The sequence below is a fragment of the Podarcis tiliguerta genome, assembly GCF_965153285.1.
Source record: "Podarcis tiliguerta genome assembly, chromosome: 4".
In the NCBI taxonomy this organism is placed as follows: domain Eukaryota; kingdom Metazoa; phylum Chordata; class Lepidosauria; order Squamata; family Lacertidae; genus Podarcis; species Podarcis tiliguerta.
The window spans coordinates 15,246,855-15,268,450 of record NC_139537.1 but is presented as its reverse complement, the minus strand read 5'-3'; the positions used below and the strand labels follow the sequence as shown (position 1 = coordinate 15,268,450).

Here is a 21,596-nt window from a genome sequence, read left to right as displayed (position 1 = left end):
TTCCCTGTTCACTATCTGCTTTCTCCATGCACAATTTTATAAACTTCTATCATGTCGCTTCTAACTCTCCTTTTCTCAAAACTAAAAAGTCCCACACGCTACAACCTTCCTTCAAACGAGCGTCGCTCCATCCCTCTTGATCATGTTGTGCTATTAATTGCTGTAGGCAACCCTAATAAACTGTATTTACTGAAGTGGACGGTATTTAAATGATCCTCTGTGTTTTAATACTGCAATTAACCTTCCTTGTCCTACTTAATTCCAAGAAACGATACAGTGTGACATCTACGGCAAACTGCAAAGCTCTTCCGTAGTAATTATTTCTTCTTCTTCTTCTTCTTCTACTACTACTAGTAGTACTACTACTAGTAGTAGTAGTACTAGTAGTACAATCGCCGCTGCATGTTTCACCTGATCGTGATAGCAACATCAGAGGAGACTCCCTGTGAAAGATTACCTGTGTGAACAGAAACACGACTAAAGGCTGCTTTTTGGACTTCACTCATGGTGTTTTGAGATGATACGTGGCCAAGCTGCAGGCTGGGGCTGATGTACGTTGGAGTCCAAAACATCTGGAAAGCACCAGATTGGGGGTAGACCATCCACAGCTAACTCTGCCCATCTCCACTTGCCATCAGCAGAGATCAATGGCAGCAGCAGCAGAGAAAAGAAGTTAAACCACAAGTGTCAAATGGGCACACGCCAATGATTCCTTTAATTCGCTCACCCTTCTCTATCTGTGTGTGTCTCTCACATACTTTTAGTGAGAATTTATCATCGCAAACACAGTTTTGAGATATATACACATTTTGTGCGCAATTTTCTCTAATATAGTGCATATTAGTTTGTTATATTCTCGAATATGCGTATTTATATGCACATTTATATGCAAGTTAATACATGCATTTTGTACATGCAGAACAACACTGCAAAATTCAGGAAAAAATGTGAATTTTGAAGGATGGTTGTGTTTTGGTTCATGTGTTCTTTCAGAATGTGTGAGTTAGGCAGGTTTGTCTCTGAGAGTGAACAGAATTGAATTTCTCTGCCATCTCAGGGTTTCTCGGAGTTCAGGTGAGCAACCTAGTTGATCACGTGAGCTTTAAGTCTGCTACAGCTGCTGGTTTATCCATTCATTTATGCCAGGGATCGGACAAAAACATGGTGCAGTGTGTTAAAAGCAACACAGAAAAATAATGCTGCAAATGCATGAATGATGGACCACTACAATTTGGACAAATGGTTGCATTTGATCCTCATGAAATAGAGCTCATGAAAAGCTCATAAATCAAGCAGGGCTCATGAAATGCTTATAAATCTAGGTTAGGTTGAGCAATTAGTCACCTCTTAGCTAAATCTGGTCCCTTGAGAGGTGATCCCTGCTGCCTCAAGATGCCAATTCTGTGATCCTTGCTCCTCCAGCTCCAATACCTTCCACTGTCCAAAGTTCTTCTCTCTGGAGAGACTCTGTTCTTTCTCCACTATACAGTGGTACCTCGGGTTACATACACTTCAGGTTACATACGCTTCAGGTTACAGACTCCGCTAACCCAGAAATAGTACCTCGGGTTAAGAACTTTGCTTCAGGATGAGAACAGAAATCGTGCTCCGGCAGTGCGGCGGCAGCAGGAGGCCCCATTAGCTAAAGTGGTGCTTCAGGTTAAGAACAGTTTCAGGTTAAGAACGGACCTCCGGAACTAAGCACTTAACCCGAGGTACCACTGTATATGCAATGGGTCAACCCCAACAATACCTTGAATATTGCTACCTTGAATATTCCTCTGTCCACTGCCTTCCCTCGCCTCTGCTTCCTCATCAAAGCAGGAACCAGACTTCTTTCCACTCTGATGGTGTGTTATTATTACTGTAATACCATTTCATCTTCAAGAACAATAGAGTGTTCTCCAGACTTACCTCCAGGTAAGTGTGGGTAAGTTTTAGTTCCCAGTCTTCATAATGGAATTAAAATATGCACTCACCAAGTTTAGCAATTTTCAGTTGCAGACTTGCTCTCTAGCCTTGGTCAGTCATTTCCTTCCCATCTGTGTTGGACTCGAAAGGGTTTAAGGTGGGGAGAGCTGCAGAATGTGAAGTGTGGATCAGAGCTGGGGGCTGCACATCTGAGCAATGCTAAGGATTTGGTGGCACCCATTATCACAGTTGGACACGGGTGGCGCTGTGGGTTAAACCACAGAGCCTAGGACTTGCCGATCAGAAGGTCGGCAGTTCGAATCCCCGCAACGGGGTGAGCTCCCGTTGCTCAGTCCCTGCTCCTGCCAACCTAGCAGTTCAAAAGCACGTCAAAGTGCAAGTAGATAAATAGGTACCGCTCCGGTAGGAAGGTAAATGGTGTTTCCGTGCGCTGCTCTGGTTCACCAGAAGCAGCTGAGTCATGCTGGCCACATGACCCGGAAGCTGTTTGCCAGCTAACTCGGCCAATAAAGCGAGATGAGCACCGCAACCCCAGAGTCGGCCACCACTGGATCTAATAGTCAGGGGTCCCTTTACCTTTTATTATCACAGTGCCATTGGTCCATCAGACTGGCAGTGGTTCACCAGGGGTTCGGAAAGGGCACATTCTCAGCCTGACCCTTGAGATGCCACCAGGACCTCCTGCATGGAAAGGACGTGCTCTGGCGCTCAGCCACAGCCCCTCCCTTGCCGTTGGAAGCCATGGCCCTCCGAAGAACATTTGCATTCCCGGCATGAGGGCTCTTTTAACATGCGCGCTACCCAGCAAGCATCTGGTGCCAGGCAATTGAAGTGCCAGTTCCATTAGGTGGCACTAAGTGTCGTGAATCAACGGAAACATCTGCTAATTCTTACAACAGGCAGCCAAAACAAGCCAAGGGGGACAAAACAAACACATGCGAAGGCGCACACATACCCTTACCCACAGATTACAAAATTTTGGCACGGGAAGCGCTCCACAACGTAAGATCAGTGCAAAGATCTCACACATCATTAACCAGCAAGCTTAACTGAGTCACTGTGCAAACATCCCCCAACTATTGTGCTGGGACCCAGCGCACAAAACTAGCCAAAATGCTGCGACTGAAAACTAATGCAAGAGCTGCAGTGTTTATGTTACAATGTGGTGGAATTGGCCAACGGGTAAATTTCTCTCTCTCTCTGTCTCTCTCTCCCCCCAACCCCCTCTCTCCAGTTTGAATCCAGCAGGCAAATAAATGGAGCATTATTAACAGAAACGATAAAAAAATCTCGGGGAAAACCCAGACAGTGTAACGCTGCTGTGCGAAAACAAAAGCAAAGAGACTTGTGGCACCTTAAGGTCTTTATTATAGTATAACTTTAATGGGTTATTAGAATCCACTTATCAGGCACACAGAGTGTATTCCTCAGTGGGCAACATGTGAATAATGGCACCCATACGCAGCTGCATACCCTCCAACATTTCTCTGATGAAAATAGGAATGTCCTGTTCCATTATTATTATTATTATTATTATTATTATTATTAGGTTGCCCCAGACACTCTGGGCAGCTTCCAGCATATATATAAAAACATAATCAAACATCAAACATTAACAAAATTTCTTATACAGGGCTGCCTTCAGACGTCTTCTTAAACTGTATAGTTACCAATATTTATCTCCTTGGCTCAGGGGTTGTGTAATTCCACAGCCTCCAACATTTATCCAATGAAAATAGGAGCATCCTAAGGAAAAGTCAGACATTACGGGGTCACATCGGAAACCAGGACTATTTCTGTAAATCCGGGACCGTCCCTGGAAAATAGGGGCACTTGGAGGGTCTATAAATAATTTGTGTGTGTGTGTTAAATGTTAATAGGTTAAGATAATCAGGCATTTACATTACTGCCTGCTGTGCTGCGATATTCAAGCATGATCTAAAAAACCCTTTTTGCAAGCAGTGCACAAACTCTGCAACATGCCGTTTGCTATCTAACACTTCCTTCGGGCACCAACACACTCACGGAAGGTTATTCTATGTTGCTGAAGCATTTCTTACAGAAGAAACTCTGTAAGTTGCATAAACAAAATGTAAGGCTTATTTATTGTTTGCATTAGCCCCTCTCTTTTTTGTTCTTTCAAAAACTAAAACTCAAAGCGACTTACAAAAATCAACATTAAAACTGAGGGTCAAACAACCTAAAATACCCATAATATTCCTTTATATCAGTGGCGTAGCGTGGGGGGTGCGGGGGGGGGGGCCGGTCGCACCGGGCGCAACATCTGGGGGGGGGGCGTTTGCACTCGCAGGTCTCTGCCACTACCTGGCTCACTCACTCTCTCTCACTACAGTGCTGGCTGTGCGAATCCGATCCGAGCCGCCGGGTCGCCGCCCACTGTGGAGGGGAGGGTGCCAGGCGTGCAGTGCAGAGAGAGAGCGAGGGACTATCTGGGGGAGGGACAGTGCAGCGGGGGGGGGGCGCAAATTACTTGCCTTGCCCCGGGTGCTGACAACCCACGCTACGCCACTGCTTTATATATAAAACAGATCCAACTCCACTCCACTAGAAAGATAATCAGAAAATGAAGACACAAAGGCCTAGGGGGAAGAAGGATGTTTTTGCCTGGTGTGTAGAAACAGACAGGGATGGTTCTAGGTGTACCTCCCTGGGGAGAGCATTCCATAAATGGGGAGGGACCCTATGAATCCCTCTGCAGAACTTTATCAGGTACATACCTGAAGCCCACACTCAGTGACCATGAAACTGAGGCTAAATAGCTCAGTTGGTTAGAGCATGCTGCTGATAATGCCAAGGTTGCAGGTTCGATCCTCGTACAGGACAACTGCATATCCCCTCATTTCAGGGGGCTGGACTAGATATTCAGGGTCGCTTCCAACTCCATAATTCTATGAATTCTATGAAACTCAAAGGGTGGACTTAAGTATCTCACCTGCCTCAAAGGGTTGCTTAAAACAAAACAGGGGGGAAACTTGGCCAATGAAAGTGCAAGCTGACGACTGATCAAGTGGCAATCAGAAGGATAATCAAGTCGATTGGCAGAAATAAGACCAGAGTACAAGAGCTGCAGAAAGTTGGTGTACAATTGTGTCAACCTGAGGTGGGGAAATCCACACCACATACATAAAAGGGAAGTAATAGTGCCACTGTATTCTGCTCTGGTCAGACCTCACCTGGAGTACTGTGTCCAGTTCTGGGCACCACAGTTCAAGAAGGACACTGACAAACTGGAACGTGTCCAGAGGAGGGCAACCAAAATGGTCAAAGGCCTGGAAACGATGCCTTATGAGGAACAGCTAAGGGAGCTGGGCATGTTTAGCCTGGAGAAGAGGAGGTTAAGGGGTGATATGATAGCCATGTTCAAATATATAAATGGATGTCACATAGAGGAGGGAGAAAGGTTGTTTTCTGCTGCTCCAGAGAAGCGGACACGGAGCAATGGATCCAAACTACAAGAAAGAAGATTTCACCTAAACATTAGGAAGAACTTCCTGACAGTAAGAGCTGTTCGACAGTGGAATTTGCTGCCAAGGAGTGTGGTGGAGTCTCCTTCTTTGGAGGTCTTTAAGCAGAGGCTTGACAACCATATGTCAGGAGTGCTCTGATGGTGTTTCCTGCTTGGCAGGGGGTTGGACTCGATGGCCCTTGTGGTCTCTTCCAACTCTATGATTCTATGATTCTATGAAAAGGGAGGACAACGTATTGAACCAGCTCATACCTGGTGGCAACAAAGCTGGTCTCTGAGGGTCCCCAAAGCAGAAACGGGTAAGTGATCATTACTCTTTCCTTTCCTACTCTGGCATTTTGTCATTTAATTAAAATGATAACAGATTGGTTCTGAAGTTACTTTTCAAAGCTTCACGGCTATTCATGTTAAGACTCAAGTTGTGTAAGAGCTTTCCAGTTCTCTCCAGTAGGTTAATCTTCAAAAAAGGATCCAAGATTGTCTCATATTTATATTTTAAATGCGGGCAAATTATTCCTCAGAATAGAAAAGGCTGTATTAATGATTCAGAAAACTATGTAACAGGTAGAGATATTGGTAAATTCCACTGGAAATGGGAGCAGAAATTCCCACAGTTCCATATTCTTTAGATGTCAGGTATGGAAATCGTGCAAGTGAATACAGCCATGTTTGGTGTAGCTGTTTTAGTGAGCAAACATTATGAAAATATTTATATTTATCACATTCTTTTTGGCGTTTCCCTTGCATTGAGATTAAGTAAAATAAATAATTATGTATGTTTCGGCCACAGCAGATAGCAAGATGAAGCATGTAGGTTTAAGTGGAAGTGTAACTGCAGTAGAATGGAAACAGCATTGATTGTGGCAAACCCACTGCAGGATCGAAACTGCTGCTTCCTCGCATCCTCAATAACAGGGACCCATGCTGACTTGAGATGCTTGCTGTTCTGTAGTTATCTAGGCATATCTCAAAATGGAAAGGATGCCTACTCTTTGTTTTCTGCCCTTGCCCACTTTCAGCATGGGTTTACATGCTCACCTAAGCTGCTTCTCTATAGGTTTGGTGCACCAGTTTGGTTGCTCGCACAGTGCCACAAAGGAAAGAAATTCACGGACAATTGCTTCTGGGGTTTTTCCTGCAATCCTCCCAGTTCACAAATAGCCACACCACATGTTATGTTGAAAGCAAATGCTCATTAATGCTTCAGCAACATAGAAAAGGTAAAGGGACCCCTGACCGTTAGGTCCAGTCGCGGATGACTCTGGGGTTGTGGTGCTCATCTCGCTTTATTGGCCGAGAGAGCCGGCGTACAGCTTCCGGGTCATGTGGCCAGCATGACTAAGTCGCCTCTGGCGAACCAGAGCAGCACACGGAAACGCCGTTTACCTTCCCGCCGGAGTGGTACCTATTTATCTACTTGCACTTTGACGTGCTTTTGAACTGCTAGGAGCAGGAACCGAGTAGCGGGAGCTGACCCCATCGCAGGGATTCGAACCGCCAGCCTTCTGATCATCAAGCCCTAGGCTCAGTGGTTTACACGACAGCGCCACCCGCTGTGGAAAATATGGGTGGAAAATAAGGGAAGTGTATCAACCCATTGTGAATGGCATCACCGCTGTGAGAAAGCGCTGGACAGGAAAGCTGCATGCATGCAGGAAAATTTGAGGTGAATTCATAAGGACTGAGACAAGAGGACTGCCCTGCCTCTAATTTGGCTTCATGATGATGCAGTATAGCGAATGAGATTTGTCTCCATAAGCATTTGAAATCCAAGAGAGTGAGGACTGCCCCTTGTGGGTAATTACGAAAGGGGGGGGGGAATGGTAGCCAGCAGCACCAGGGAAACTCAAATTCCATTGGTACCAGCAGAGGCGGAGCTAGCTGCTCCAGCACCCGGAGCGGCGCGCATGCTGTGTACCCGGGGGCTTGGCCATGGGGCGGGGCGAGCGCCCCAGGGGGGCACCACGGCAAGCATCCCTGGGGCCAAGCTGCTTCCTGGGCAGGAGGGAGGGAGCTGCACCGTTTTGCCAGCAGCCTTCCTCCCTTCCCCCTTCCTTTTGACAGCTCAGGGGAGGCTCCCCCTCCACCAGGAAGCAGCCCAGGAGTGGGGGGCAACGGCGTGCCCCCCACCCACAACTCCCAAACCTGCCCTGAGCTGTCAAAACGAATGGGGGAAGGCTGCCGGCAAGATGGCACAGTTCCACCCCTTACCCGACGACTCGGGGTAGGCTTGCGAGTCGTGGGCAGGCGGCGTGCCAAATGTCACCCCCCTCAGTGATGACACCCGGGGTGGATCACCCCCTTCCTCTGCCCCTGGGTAAAGATCCGTGTGAGAGCACACAGCATGAAAATGGGATAGGTAAAGGTAAAGGGACCCCTGACCATTAGGTGCAGTCGTGGCCGACTCTGGGGTTACGGCATTCATCTCGCTCTATAGGCCGAGGGAGCCGGCGTACAGCTTCCAGGTCATGTGGCCAGCATGACTAAGCCGCTTCTGGCGAACCAGAGCAGCGCACGGAAACGCCGTTTACCTTCCTGCTCGAGTGGTACCTATTTATCTACTTGCACTTTGATGTGCTTTCAAACTGCTAGGTTGGCAGGAGCAGGAGCAGGAGCAGGACCGAGCAATGGGAGCTCATCTCGTCGCGGGGATTCGAACCGCCGACCTTCTGATCAGCAAGCCCTAGGCTCTGTGGTTTAACCCAGAGTGGCACCCACGTCCCTTTTCCAGCCCCTGGTTACCAGGACCATGAACAAAGCATAGAAAGGCTGCCGTAGGTGTGGGGAGTAGCTTTCTCTTACATGGAAGGAAAGGTCCATCTAACATTTGGATTACCCATAGAATTCACTCGTTGTTGTTTTTTGACAGAAAAAATTATTGTGTCATGACTTCCTCCTGTCATTTTACCACAGAGAAAATTCCTTTGCAATATCCCTCTCTTTTACCTGACAGTAGGCCATTTTTCCCTCTCTACTCCACAGTGTAGAGGATGTTCAGAATCTGCACATGCAGTTCCTGATGTGACTCAGGCTTCAATCACCGGCTTCATTAATCATCTCCTTTATTAAAACGTTGTTTCAACATAATTATATGCTGCCACATAATCATCTACTGTAATGGCTCTACAGCCAACTCGGAAAACAGGACCTCCGCACAATTAAAACAAAATTACACTTTCTGACCTCGACAGTAAAGCAGCCACTGTTGGGAAATCCTACATAAATGTTTTACGCTCCAAACTAATTAAAGACTGCCTTTACCATATAGCCAGTTCACAGATACGAGCGTCAACTTCGGAGGCATGGTTCCTGTTTCGAAGGTTACCAAAATTAGCAGGAACTCACAAGGACGAGTGAACTGAAAACAACCACAGCGGGACACACAAAACAAAAACTGCCTGATACAGTAATAATATATTAATAAATAACAACAGTGTCAACAAGAGATGCCATCAGAGCAGGACAGGTTAGGGCTGTGGTTGACTGAATCTCAATCTCTAGTTCAGGTCCTTGACATCGGTAGATGCAGAAGCTATGAGATCAAACAGAAGGCGTTGGTCTATTGACCAGGCAGGGACAGAATGCCAGCCTCCACTATTTATATTGGAGTGGCCCAGTCCAGAGGCTTCATAGCAATTGCAGAGGCTGATGTTTCCCTTCTCTTCCTGAAGAGGTCTGAATAAACATAATTTTCGTAATTTCCTAAGTCTGGTCTGGTACAGTGGTACCTCAGGTTAAGAACTTAATTCGTTCTGGAGGTGTGTTCTTAACCTGAAACTGTTCTTAACCTGAGGTACCACTTTAGCAAATGGGGCCTCCTGCTACCGCCACACCGCGGCGGCGCAATTTCTGTTCTCATCCTGAAGCAAAGTTCTTAACCCGAGGTACTATTTCTGGGTTAGCGGAGTCTGTAACCTGAAGCGTCTGTAACCTAAAGTGTCTGTAACCCGAGGTACCACTGCACTCAGGAAGTCAAATGGCATGGTAGAATCAACAGCACTACTTTATGAAGCAGGAAAGGAGAACTGCATTTCAGAAAGCTCCCTTGAGAGAAACAGCTCCCATCAACCAGAGACCATTGGTCCATCCAGCTCAGTACTGTCCACACTGACTGGCAGCAGCTCTCTGGGGTTCTAAGATTGGCATCTCTCCCAATCCTACCTGGAGTTGCCGGGAGATGCATTGAACCTGGGACCTCTTGGGTGCAAAATGGATGTTCTACCAATGGGATATGGCACTTCCCTCTATTAGCATAACAGGGAATGACCTCCCCCCCCGTGAGTTTTCCACGTGAGGATGCATCCAAAATCAATATCCCTACCCTGAATATTGAAATGGCACAGTCTGCTCCACCAATCCAGGATTTTTAACATCAAATTTTGCTAGGTGCGTGAAGACCAGGCCACTGGCTGTGGGGCATCTAGTTCTGAAAACGAGGTTGAGGGTAGGGGTCCTCTCTGAAGAGCAAAAAGGGGGGTGCTGATTTGGTGCGAAAAAGGGGCTTCCTCACTGCCTCCACCTGCTTACTCCCCATGCCTCGTTGTTTTTTACTCTAGCTGGCTCATTTCTGATTCCAGTACCCACCAAAGGTAAAAGTGAGTTCAGCAAAGATATTGCATTGGGGTTGGGATAGTTCACTTCTACTTACTACAGGGGTAACCATCATGGTGTCTTCAATAAGTTGTAGGACTACAATTCTCATCAGCCCAGCAAGCATGGCCAGTGGACAAGGATGATGGGAGCTGAAGTCCAACAACATTGGGGGGGTGGGGTGGCGGCACCATGTCAGTTATCCCTGCCTTTTTTGCTACTTGTTCACTCACTGGTTTGTTGTTGTTGTTTTCATGCCCTCCAGATACACATGCATATAACCAACTGGAGCAGAACGAGCTTTAAACAAACTATCACCCGGAGCAGAGATTCAGAACGAAATATCACTATCGCACCAGTGCAGGAATTCTGAATTTAATTTACTAATGTGAGAGATTCAATTTCCTTGTTGTCCAAGCCAGACACCGTACAGGCTATATTATTGTGGTATTAAGGCGATACTCCACAAAAGGCCTCAAGCACCACTATATATATATATATATATTTCGCTCTCCTCAATTGCCTGGAGGTAAATTAATATGTTTCTCTTTTGTACCACAGGCTCACTGAGTTGCATCTGGCAAGCCGCAGTAACAGTTGGTGCATTCTGCACAACATCACACCTGAATCCCGATGTCTCTGTTGTACAACATATGGTTCCCTTTAATTACTTCATCCGTTCTGAGATCAGCTTTCACAACAGCTAAGCCCCCGTCTAAGGAAGACAGCGAGGACTTATTTTGACCAGGTATTGGAAGTAGCACAGATATCGATTGCCAGCAATGGTGGGCTTGCCATGGGCGAAAGACAAAAGGAATGACTGGGGTATATCAGGAGAGTCATCAAATAACTAGGGATTGTAGTCAAGAGGCTATAGATGGCAGAGGTGGGAAAGAGATTAAATAGCTCCTTATCCCCTTCAGAAACTAAACCTGAGGCTCGAATTGATGTGCACCTACAAGGGAGTCGATCCCAGTGAAATCAATAGGGATTCCGTCCAAGCAAAAATGCACACAATTATAATGGAGGTTCATGTAACTGCACAAGGCCTTTGCTACTCTTGCCCTCTTGCCTATCTCCTCTGTCAAAATAGAAATTAAAAATATTGATGATTCTGAGAGGTACCTGAAGAGGAGTCGAGCTTGACTCATTATGCACTGTACTATATTTCACTTATTTTGCAAATTCTGGTCCTGCTTATGAACTAGGTGAAAGGCTTATGGAGCCTTGAAGAAAACTCCCTATGTAATAAATTCACAGTTCGTATTCCCCAGGACTCTGCAGCTATAGCATAAGAGACTCCAGTTGTATATGGGTACCAAATCCCTGATCGCTTTAGTATGATTCCATTGAATCCAAATGAAATTGAATGCTGTCACGGTAGAATACTACAAATCATCACTGCACCACACCTATGAATGAAGTACAGGTTGGTGTGTTTTGCATTTTGCACAAGTGGAGGGAAAAACAAAACCTCAAAAGTGTAGCAAAATGCCAGTTTCCCTAGAAACCCCTCCCACAATGTTAGCTTTGCTAACCCAGCTACATTTAATACATATGTTCTTAATTAGAATATTGTCGGAAAGGGCTAAGTTATTTGCTGGCAGGTCCACCCTCAGACTTGGCATCTAGCTATGTGTTTTGCAGGAGTTAATTGTAATTAGCCTTGATGAAAGGCCAGTTCTTTTGTAGAAGTGTTAATTTTGAGCTGGTTGTAGTATATGCTTAGATAATGATTATCAGTTTGAAAACCGCCACTACTCATAACTTATATGTATACTTTATAGAACTCTGTCATTAAATGGCTTAGTACTACGTACAGAAATTTACTAGCAGGTAGACACTAAGATCTGAACAAATGTCTCATATTAAACAAGGAGAAAAATAGGGATGCCACAGATATCTGTTTTGTTGCGTGGCAAGGTCCCAAACCCTCCCAGGAAGTGGAATAAAGACACATGAAACTGTATTTTAGGTTAATGGGCGAAAAAGGCCACAACTTTATTGGTTACAGAATGTGAGTGGCATTGGCGTAGGCATTGGAAACCACACAACTATATCTGACTGCTGCCCGTCTGCAGGAGTCTTGGAAGGGTTAACCATCAGAAGGGGGAGCTCTGCTGATGCACATCAACTAGGAACTCTCCCAGGGTCACCACTAGGGGTTGTGCCATGGCCCTAGCCCCCGTCTGGGGCTTTGGACAGGAACCACACCCCTCGGATTCCTTTAACGGAATACCCTTGCAATAGGAGGGGTACGTGATGGCCACTACCTCCCCTCACCTTCAACCTAATACTCCAATGCCTAACCGCCAAACCTTACAAAGTTGTGACAAATTGCTACGAGGTAGGCGAGAAATTAAATGGCCAGTGCCAATTTGCCAAGTGGAAAAAAATCCTACCAAGCCCCTGTTAAAAAAACAGGCGACCAATGGAAGTCCATAGCAAGGTCAGGAGATAAAGAGCCTAACCTAAGGGGGGGGGGGAGAGAGAGAGAGAACTGTCCGAGCAGGAACATGTCCTCGGCCGTGGGCGGTTTAAATAGCCCACACTACTGTCGACATGCAGAGGGCCGGGAGGCCAGCTGGCTAGCCCCAGCTGGGCTGTCTCCTTCCAGCCGTGCCGCTGTAAAGGCCATTGGCCTCTGCTCCAACGTAAATCAGAGACCCGGGCTTCAAAGCCAAGGCACACTATCAGCAGATCGAACTGCGTACACAGAATAGGTGTGAGGCTTGCGGAAGCATACTACAACTACGGATTTATTAATCATAAATCAGGACAAAGAAACATGTCGTCTCTCTCTCTCTCATCGTCTCAGAGAGAACAGGGAAATGCAAAAGCTATACGCACAACGGAAGTTCCCAGCAAGCTGTGCTGGAACATAAACAGACATGTGACACGCAACAGTTCTGCTCCTTAAGGTGGAATGGAAATCTCAACAACCACACCCCTGGACCATCTGGATTGGACAGCCTTGAGTTGACACGGCCGAGGATCAACCAATGGCGCAGGGGCTATCCCGCTCCATGCGCGTGGGGAGGGCTTGCTTCCAGCCCGCAACGTCATCTCCCAGGGGACGGGAAATGGCTTCCTTCTCCTGACGCAAAACTCACTGAGTATAATGAATAGCGTTCAAAATTTGCCAAACACATTTTGCACCTGGCTATCGGCCACCCGCGAGCAAGTGAAGATGCCCAGGTGCCAGGATAGCACCTGAAATCTCTATCTGGAGGTGTATGGCTAGGGATCCTTGGATCTTTCCTGTTTTCACATCCTTTAGAGTTCTATATTATATTTCATTTGCACAATCAGAAAGAATTTCAGCAACCCAAAAAGTTGCATCGAAAAAGACGACCTTCGAGTCGTCTGGCCCCAAAATGGCAACCAGGCATTGCATTCTGGTGAATGTAACCCTGGTTTAAGGAGCCATTTGGCACCTAGCTTATATATCTGAGTTTCTAACACTGACAACACATAACGGTTCCAAATACACAGCACTATCCCTGGATCCATGAGGGCAAAAGTAACCTCTACCTGCAAAACTTACTGCATACTAAAGCAAATTCACGTGCAATATTCATATACACATTTTGCTGCTTATAAAAGCGTTTTTGAATAGGGAACATGATGGGCAATGATGTCGAGACAATAACACATGTGCAAAAAAAAAAAAGTTCTTATAGCGAAGGGTCCCCCAGCTGCTGATCTCCTGCCATGGATTTTTTCAGTGAAAAACTGACCAGGTTTTGCACTAACAGATTTGAAAACAAACAAAACGAAAACATTAAGGTGGGGTTTGGGCACCAAAATAATCCAAAATTATTTTTTTGAAGGGCACATACACCGATGTGCATGTCTATAGATGTCTCCAGTGCCTTCCTAACCATTAAAAGGTAAAGGTACCCCTGACCATTAGGTCCAGTCACGGACGACTCTGGGGTTGCGCGCTCATCTTGCTCTACAGGCCAGCGTTTGTCCGCAGACAGCTTCCGGGTCATGCGGCAAGCATGACTAAGCCGCTTCTGGTGAACGGAAACGCCATTTACCTTCCCACCGGAGCGGTACCTATTTATCTACTTGCACTTTGATGTGCTTTCGAACTGCTAGGTTGGCAGGAGCTGGGACTGAGCAACGGGAGCTCACCCCGTCTGGGGATTCGAACCGCCGACCTTCTGATCGGCAAGTCCTAGGCTCTGTGGTTTAACCCACAGCGCCACCCGCATCCCATTCCAAACCATTGCACATATGTAAATTGCTCACCTCTGTTGTTTGAAGCATTAATTACAACTAGATTTGGACTGCCTGGAAGCCTATAAAAGAAGGTAAGATCTATGGTTTAGACCTTTTCAACTTCTCTATTAAGTCGTTTAAGTTGCCTGCCAAAAAATGGCTTTTGAAGTAAGGAGTGATAGCTCTATTTCAGGCCCAAAGTCAATGACTTGCTGACATATGCAGCATTATCCAGGGAACTTTTGTCGAAAGAATGGGAAGACAACTCTACTTTAAGAGAAACCTATGCCACTCATAGAAATTCTGCGTCAAAACACTTCAGCCGATCATGCCAAGTTATGGGCAATTCAGAAAAGCTATAAATAAAATGGAAACAAACATATATAGTTACAAACAATCTCATATCCTGGTATTAAAAACGCTTACTTGGAAGGACATTTTGTTGGTTTAACCGAAATAGTTTCCATATTGAATGCATTTAAGAACACGGCTATCGTCATTATGCACCAGTCCATACCTTTTAAAGATAAGCACTGACTGCCAATCAGAAACAGTAATTTTCACAGATTTTGCAAGCCCAGGCAGGCACACAAAACAGGCTTATTGAGCTTTTGGTGCCTTGCTGGGTGGGGCTTGGGTCACGAGTTGCAAATATCTGACTTATAGCTTCAACTGATCTGGTTTGAGCTTCTTGGGAACTGAAATGCAGTTAATAGCTTGCAGCAGCAATGTTGACTGGTGTCTAGGGTGGGAGTCAACGGTGCAGCCAGTGGCCAATGGCAGGCAGGGTCACCGCATTCCAGTTTTGCCCCAATCTCGCTCCCTGCAGAGTTCTATCAGGGCAATGTTAAGGAAGAGGAAATCGGCAGCCAGGTTGCAAAGGGTGGGCTGGATGAGGGCAGACTGAGGTTCATGGGGCAGTACTCTGAGGTTCAGCCACTCTCACCTGGGCAGGAGTGGCTAGCTCACAAAAATAACTGCAGAAATTTGAGTTAACTTTAATTATTTGCATTTAGGCAACACTAGCATATGACATCCCGTCCCCCGTCAAGCAAACATAAAACCTAAATATTTTCAGCACAATTGGACGCATGTTTTATCAGACGTCTGTCCTAATGCGTTCGGTGTGTATTACTCCCAAGTAAATCTGAATGGGATTGCTGCCTTTATTTATTAAACACCTGCCCGCCCACCCTAGAAAGATCATAGAACCATAGAGCAATGAATCACCGATGGCTTTTCAAATGTTGCGCCTCTTTCAGTTCCCCAGCATTTATTAAATCTAATAAGCGCAGGAGGAAAGAATCCCCTTATGCTTACTACAAGGTATTTAAATTCAGTTATATGCACGATAAAAGCTGCATTGCATTAGTTTACACGACCCCAGAGCTGCCGGGTATCTCCCACAGGCAAAATTCACATTCTTATAAACTGCTAATAAACATGAACATATGGTGGTTGAGGGCATCATGGAGCCGTCATCTCTTTCGTAAGGTGAGCATGCTACGTCCTTTCTAAGTTTAGGCAAGCAGCCCCTTTGGGATAATGGCAAAATACCTAGCTTCCTTTAAGTGATGAGTATTTATCACTAGTATCAAAACAGCGGCCAATATTTGAGGCACCAGTGATAACTTCCTGAGTGAAAGGTTAGGCCTTGGCTTGCGTGCATTCTTCACCAAGTTTGGGCAAAGCCTGCAACTGAAATATCAAGCAAATGCCCACATTTTGCATCATTCCTTCCATTCCAAAGTTGTCTTTTCTTTTTTACATTTTTAAAAGATCTCCAAGAGCCTAAGAACTGGCATGTTGTTGTTGTTGTTGTTGATGATGATGATGATTTGGGGATAAGTGGCCAGAAAATAATTATAGAAAGATGCAGAGCAAAAACATACCGTGCAGCTAGGATTGTGTCTATTTTCTTTGTATTTAAGTAGATATATATTCAGCAACTGGCAAGGCTCAAAAATTGTGGCCACCCAGTGGTAAGAAAAAGACACTGCCTGCACAAATGCTTAATTGACACAGTGGGTGGCTGGGTGGGGGGCTTATTCATATGGTTACCTGTAGAGATATTTTGAAATGCAGGGATAGAGTTGTGAATTAGAAAGGCCAGAATGATGCTCATTATCACTTGTGGTTCTGTCTCAACTATCAGAGGAAGAAGTTGCAAGCTTGCCACAACCTCCACCACTGGCTCCAAATCCCAGAGTCTGAATCAGAAGTAGCATCTTTCAGATGAAGACACAAGGTCTCCAGGTCCTTCAAATGGAAGCATTTTCAGCAATGGAAGAGGGGCCACCACAGGTTGTTCCCCCCACCCTCCATGTTCATGCTGGGGACAGGAGGACTCAACACACTCGGGTGAGGATTCCAGCCACAGAAGACAACCCTATGCTGCAAACTGTTGGATCTGGGAATATGCCCATTGTCTCATGTTCTGGGTGGCTCACCCCTTGACACAGGTCAAGACAATCTGATTTCTGAAAGATGTTTATCATTTCACTTCAGCGGGTGAGGAAGCAACCTTCTTTCAGGGGTAGCCTATTTGGTGGGTGCGAGGAATTTTTATCACATGGGGAAAGTCTTGCAATGAAAGTGGCTGAATACCACAAGGTGCCTTTACAGTTGCCACTAAAGGGACCAAGGGAGGTGGGCTGCATATGGGCTGCAAACAACATTCGTTATTCATCTTGAGACTTTGATGGGAGTCCTGCTTATGGAAGTTTTTAATATTTAATGCTGTATTGTTTTTAACACTTGATTGGGAGCTGCCCAGAGTGGCTGGGGAAACTCAGCCAGATGGGCGGGGTATAAATAAATTATTATTATTATTATTATTATTATTATTCCATTTGAGAACCAAGGTACAACTGTACTCAGATTCAACTCAATCAGAATAGGGTTGGGTGAAGGAGGAGCAGTTCTGATGGACAAGCTGGTGTTCACAACAACCCTGTGAGGGAGGTTCAGCCGAAAGGCAGTGGCTGGTTCAAGTTCTCTCTGTGAGCTTCATGGCAGAGTAGGGATTTGAACCTCAGTCTCCTTAGTCCTGGGAATGGCAGTCTAGGTGCTACAGTACACGGGTTTTGATTTGATATGTTCTGCAAAATCAACAGCAGCTTCTCATTCGCTTTACTGAATAGATGAAACCCTAACCATACTTGTTCAAAAAGTAAGTCCCGCTGATTCCAGAGGTACTTACTGTCAAGTAAAGATGCTGACCTTAACTTGCCAACAAAGGTCCGTATAGTTAAAGCTATGGTTTTCCCAGTAGTGATGTATGGAAGTGAGAGCTGGACCATAAAGAAGGCTGATCGCCGAAGAACTAATGCTTTTGAATTATGGTGCTGGAGGAGACTCTTGAGAGTCCCATGGACTGCAAGAAGATCAAACCTATCCATTCTGAAGGAAATCAGCCCAGAGTGCTCACTGGAAGGACAGATCCTGAAGCTGAGGCTCCAATACTTTGGCCACCTCATGAGAAGAGAAGACTCCCTGGAAAAGGCCCTGATGTTGGGAAAGATGGAGGGCACAAGGAGAAGGGGACGACAGAGGACGAGATGGTTGGACAGGGTTCTCGAAGCTACAAACATGAATCTGACCAAACTGTGGGAGGCAGTGGAAGACAGGAGTGCCTGGCGTGCTCTGGTCCATGGGGTCACGAAGAGTCGGACACGACTAAACGACTAAACAACAACAACAAAAGATGCTGACAATTGCAGGCCAAATTACAGTGGTGCCTCGCAAGACAAAATTAATTCGTTCCGCGAGTCTCTTCGTCTAGCGGTTTTTTCGTCTTGCGAAGCAACCCTATTAGCGGCTTAGCGGATTAGCGCTATTAGCGGTTTAGTGGCTATTAGTGGCTATTAAAGGGTTAAGGGATTAGCGGATTAGCTGCTAAAAGGCTATTAGCGGTTTAGCGGCTTAGAAAAAGGGGGTGGGGAGCGGAAAAAAATCTCAAGACTCGCAAGACATTTTCGTCTTGCGAAGCAGGCCAAAGGGAAATCCGTCTTCCGAAGCAACTCAGAAAACAGAAAACCCTTTCGTCTAGCGGGTTTTCCGTCTTGCGAGGCATTCGTCTTGCGGGGTACCACTGTATGTCCCATCAGAAGTTTGCATGCGGTACTTTCAATGATTCTATATGGGGGCAAGGAGTTGTTCTTTCATTGCTCCTGCCTTTGAAGCCGAAAAGTTTCCGCACTTAGGATGCAACTTTTTTTAAAAAAAAAAACAAACTAGAGAACTTGCCGGAGTTGACTCTGCTTTTCCTACTAATACATAAAGGCAGGCAGACTTGTGAGGACTTCCCGAACACACAGATAGCAGCAATTAGAGCAGCTCCACCTCTCTTCCAAGAGGCAACTGCAATTATCTCAGCGCATAGCCTACAGGTTTGCTCCAATCCCCTTTGTTTTGCTAACAGAAGACAGATGGCAACTTGGGCAACAAAATAATTCTGGTAGGCAAATAAGTGCAAAATGGGCTGCTTTATAAACAAGGGCTATAAAGAGCTCTTATTTTTATTGCAGTTAATGCGAAGCAATCTTTTCCTAATTACCTTTGTAAACAATAAATGGCAATAATTTAGCAACTCAGTATGTTCCATTAGCTCAAATGGAGGGCTGCTACTCTCCCGTTTTTTTGCTACGTTATTATTCTCCATCAGAATAATGTTTTATGGCTTGTCAGCTTAAACCGTGTTGATGTGGATTTATTGGCAAAAAGTGCCATTACATTAGCATTAAAGCTGACGTGTACTTTTATTTCGGACCCAAACCCACAAAAAAACCAAGCTAAAGCCAGCAGATATTGCTTTCACAACAATCGCTTTGCTTCCCACAGACAATTGCGATTTATGCCTCTGTCAACTCCTAACGCGGCTTTATCACAGGTATTTGCTCGTAAATTCTTGTGACCCAACAAGCCAAACGCAGAACCACCAGCCATGCAGAGTGGGCTGCTGGGTGTTTTGCGGGCCTTATTGCGACGCAGCGTAAAACAGAATTGCAGAACAGGAGTCCGGTGGCACTGGCAGGTCATGCAGCCTAACCACCAGCTCAAAGCAGGTAATATAGAGCAAGAGACAGCTGCCCAGTCTTTGCCTGAAGACCTCCAGCAAGATGGAGACCACCCAGCGGTCGGATACATATCTACGGCTCCAAGTCTACAGAAATGTCACACTGCCCTCTGGGGCAGCATAGAACAGCTCTTTGCCTTCAGGTATTTCATGAGCGTTACAATACCCCTCCATGAGTTTCCTCTTCTCTAGTCTAAGCATGTCCAGTTGGGCAATCAGGGCTTTCTCAGCAGTGGCACCCACCCTGTGGAACATCCTCCCATCAGATGTGAAGGAAATAAACAGCATATCTGACGACAGACCTGTATCGGTTTTTAATGTCTGGTCTTTCCCTGTGTTCTGTTATATTCTGTTGAAGGTCACACAGAGTGGCTGGGGCAACCCAGCCAGATGGGTGGGGTACACCAATTATCATTATTATTATTATTATTATTATTATTAAAGGTAAAGGGACCCCTGACCATTAGGTCCAGTCATGGCCGACTCTGGGGTTGCGGCGCTCATCTCGCTTTATTGGCCGAGGGAGCTGGCGTACAGCTTCCGGGTCATGTGGCCAGCATGACTAAGCCGCTTCTGGCGAACCAGAGCAGCACACGGAAACACCATTTACCTTCCTGCCGGAGTGGTACCTATTTATCTACTTGCACTTTGTGCTTTCGAACTGCTGGGTTGGCAGAAGCAGGTACCAAGCAATCCCCCGTCGCGGGGATTCGAACCACCGACCTTCTGATTGGCAAGTCCTAGGCTCTGTGGTTTAACCCACAGCGCCACCCGCATCCCGTTATTGTTATTATTATTATTATTCCATAAACTGAACCTGCAGGCCTCAACATGGCATTGCAGCAAGTACCATATTTTTCGCTCTATAAGACGCACCTAGTTTTAGAGGAGGAGAACAAGGGGGAAAAAATCTCTCCCTCTCTGCGCAGCGCCTCTTCAGCAAAGCGGGAGCTTTCCCTCTCTGCGCACTGAAGAGGCGCCGCGCAGAGCCTCTCCAGTGAAGCGAAATCAGAACAGCAAGAGGGATCGCTGTGCAGCGAACCCTCTTGCTGTTCTGGCTTCTGGGATAGCGGTGCCAAGCCTCTTCAGCGCAGGGGGAGCGTTCCTCCCGTTACCCTGAAGAGGCTTCAGACGGCTATCACTGTGTGCACTGATCCCTCTTGCTCTCCTGGCTTCAGCAATAGCTGCACAGCCTACATTCGCGCCATAAGACGCGCACACATTTCCCCTTACTTTTTAGGAAGGGAAAAGTGTGTCTTATAGAGCGAAACATACGGTAAGTTGTAGACAAAAGGAAAAGTTTTACCCTTACTCTGCACTGCCAGATGAGAGGAAAAAAAGAACACCAGCAAACAAACAAACAAACAAAATGCCTCCCCAAAACATCACTGAAACATTTATTATTTTTTATTGTACTATTGCAGCTTCTGCCCATCTGTTTCTGTTCTTTTATCTCCCCCATCTGCTTCTATTTTGAGGCCTATACAGTAATAACGCTTTTGTGCACCAAAACAGAGAAGTAATTTGCATCGGGGAGGTGGGGGGGGGGGGAGAATCTTAACCTCCTTCCATTATTGGCTTTGCTTGAACTTTCCCGAAACAAAATGAACTGCGGTCCCAGAAGGATCCCGGCATCTACTGTAATTCCGCCGGATTTCAATTAACAGCTTGCACACATCCAGGCAAAATAAATTGATTTAGCATCTTATTCCTTTGCTACCGGAGTCTAAATGGAGGGGCTTCCACCACCCCCGCAGCCCTGTTCGCTCGCCTATTGTATGCTGTCCGCAAATATTAGTTACCATAACGGACTATCACGTAAATCAAATAATGGACTCTCTTCCGTAATCACCTCGGCAGCTGCAACGGCATGTTTCAGTAGTTATCCACTGGAACTCATTAAGAAAGCATTATGTATAGTAAATTAAAATGCAGGGTCCATGATCTGCAGACAAAAGATGACAAAGCTTATCATATGTATGCCATGGACTTCTCATTAACGGAGCTCGAAACAGCATTGTCCTTTTAGAGCAGGTCACGGCGCTCTTAGGATATTTCGGTTTTGTAATGAGTAGGTTAGAGCAGACAATGAGAACCTAGACTGTATGGGAGAATTTCTGAAGAAGATGCTGCAGTATCTATTATCAAAATGAAAAGGGGGGAGGCAGCTAGGAAAGCAGCCATCTTGACACCTCCTGCATCTGACATGAGACCAGCTACTATAGCCAGGCTTAATGTGAAGCGGTTAATCTCTGAATGCACAAAGGTGTCATAGAAGAA

At 45.9% G+C, this 21,596-nt stretch overlaps 1 protein-coding gene across 1 annotated transcript in view; it reads right to left on the bottom strand.

Moving 5' to 3' along the window:
- Positions 1 to 21,596, bottom strand: part of FAT3 (FAT atypical cadherin 3) — a 462,771-nt gene that overhangs the window by 254,061 nt on the left and 187,114 nt on the right. The gene's annotated exons all lie outside the window — the stretch shown is intronic.